We start from the raw sequence: 2,982 nt of genomic DNA, 5'->3' as shown, positions 1-2,982 counted from the left end.
TCATAGACAGATGGACAGACAGACAGAAGGACAGACAGACAGACTCACAGACAGACAGGCTCATAGACAGATGGACAGACAGACAAAAGGACAGACAGACTCACAGACAGGCAGGCTCATAGACAGACAGATGGACAGACAGACAGAAGGACAGACAGACAGTCTCACAGACAGATGGACAGACAGACAGACTCACAGACAGACAGGCTCATAGACAGACAGACAGAAGGACAGACAGACAGACAGGCAGGCTCATAGACAGACAGATGGACAGAAGGACAGACAGACAGACTCACAGACAGATGGACAGACAGACAGACTCACAGACAGATGGACAGACAGACAGACTTACAGACAGACAGGCTCATAGACAGACAGATAGAAGGACAGACAGACAGACAGACTCACAGACAGACAGGCAGGCTCATAGACAGACAGATGGACAGAAAGACAGACAGACTCATAGACAGACAGATGGAAAGACAGACAGACAGACAGACAGACAGACAGACAGACAGACAGACAGACAGACAGACAGACAGACAGACAGACAGACAGACAGACAGACAGACAGACAGACAGACAGACAGACAGACAGACAGACAGACAGACAGACAGACAGACAGACAGACAGACAGACAGACAGACAGACAGACAGACAGACAGACAGACAGACAGACAGACAGACAGACAGACAGACAGACAGACAGACAGACAGACAGACAGACAGACAGACAGACAGACAGACAGACAGACAGACAGACAGACAGACAGACAGACAGACAGACAGACAGACAGACAGACAGACAGACAGACAGACAGACAGACAGACAGACAGACAGACAGACAGACAGACAGACAGACAGACAGACAGACAGACAGACAGACAGACAGACAGACAGACAGACAGACAGACAGACAGACAGACAGACAGACAGACAGACAGACAGACAGACAGACAGACAGACAGACAGACAGACAGACAGACAGACAGACAGACAGACAGACAGACAGACAGACAGACAGACAGACAGACAGACAGACAGACAGACAGACAGACAGACAGACAGACAGACAGACAGACAGACAGACAGACAGACAGACAGACAGACAGACTCATAGACAGATAGATGGACAGAAGGACAGACAGACAGACTCACAGACAGACAGATGGACAGACATACAGAATAATAAAGTTACTCAAATTTGACAAAATAATAAAACTGGGATATATAGCACATATCCCAGCTAACAGAGAACACTCAGAACTTTGGCTAATGTTCTGGCAAGGTTCTCTCAAAGTTATAAACTTTCAAGTAACATTAATAGAACGTTTGTTCAGTGTTATCTGGTCTTTAATGATGTTCTCTAAACGTTTGATCAAAAACATTATTTATAACAATATTTAGGGAATTTTTTTCTGAAATGTTTTAGTTGCACTTTCTTCTAACATTTAAAAAATGTTACTACTTGCATCGGAACGTTAAGAGAACATTCAAAACATAACGTTCCCATAATGTTTGCAAAATGGTAAAATGCAATATTCCCTTAACGTTTGCATAACAAAACAAAAAAAATTAATACACTTAAAAAACTTTTTAACCAAGTGATAGAACAAATTAGACCAATCTGTGTTTTTATGCAGCCAGTTTTCAAAAGTTATGCCTAAAAAAAGAAATTAAATGACTAACTTTTAAGACTAGTCTAAGCTGTTTCCATGCTTGTGTCCTTAGTTAATACCCATTACCTTTCAGTAATGTGAAGCTCTGTCACGCTGCCCGGAAACAGATCCCAGCATGTGTTTTTGTGTTGATTGTCCTGGCAAAAACTCACAGAAGAAACGCCAAGCTTTTTAAATAGAGCTGGTCTCTTGAAACGCCAATGTAACACTGATAGCAACAGATGACAGTATTATTTATAGACGAACACCTGTGGACACTAGAGACGTGAATGAGATCTGATCAAAACACAACACCCTGATGAACCTCCACAGCACTGCTCTAAGCCTCATCAGGATCCGGTTACCTTCTGTGCAATTAAATTAAAGATGGTTTCGAGCAGCTTCAGTAATCAGTGTAGATGATGAAATATAAACTATCTGATTCTGACCATCAGTTCATACAGAAACATTATCATGAACATGACAGGAAAATCATCTCAGCTGACAAGGAACGTTCTCAGAACTTTGGCTAAGGTTTTGGCAAGGTTCTCTCAAAGTTATGACTTATGTTCTTCTAGTAATATTAATAGAAAGTTCATTCAGTGCTATCTGGTCTTCAATATTGATCTCAAAATGTTAGCACAGAAACATTATGTATACAGCAGCATTCATGGAACGTTTTATTACCGAAACACATTTGTTGAACGTTTTACAAAAGTTTTTTTTTTTTTTTGGTTATTGATTCTGTTCTATCGTTTTACAAAGAGGCTATTATGGAAACTTTACTTTTAAACATTCGCTTAACGTTCTGAAAAAAAAAATGTTAGATAAATGTCTAAATAAAATATTCCATGAACGACATATAAATACCATTTTTGTGCTAACGTTTTGCAAACATTATTAAAGACCAGATAACTTTAACCCTTGTGCGGTCTTCTGTCATTTCTGACTGGAGAATTTTACATTTTGAATTTTTAAAAATCATAGCTTCACCAGAATGGTACAAAACTTGGTGACTTTTATGGCACTTGGTATGTGAACACAAAAAAAAATGAGGGCATGATTCGAAAAAGCTAAGTGGTCGTAAAAAAAAGTCACACTCATGGTCTTCGGTCAAAAATGACCGACCATAAGAAATGAATGGGAAATGGGGGAAAAAAATACGGAACATTTTTATGTGTACAATCTACAAATCCCCCACAATCTGGAAACAAATTGCACAACAATGAAGGGGAGAAACTCTAAAACATCTAGAGTGCAAAATCAACACACCAACTCACACACGCACAGACACACACACACACACACACACACACACACAC

The sequence above is a fragment of the Sinocyclocheilus grahami genome, unplaced genomic scaffold (assembly GCF_001515645.1).
Source record: "Sinocyclocheilus grahami isolate Dianchi unplaced genomic scaffold, SAMN03320097.WGS_v1.1 scaffold613.1, whole genome shotgun sequence".
NCBI lineage: Eukaryota > Metazoa > Chordata > Actinopteri > Cypriniformes > Cyprinidae > Sinocyclocheilus > Sinocyclocheilus grahami.
The sequence above is the reverse complement of the archived record's forward strand: the minus strand, read 5'-3'. Positions refer to the sequence as shown.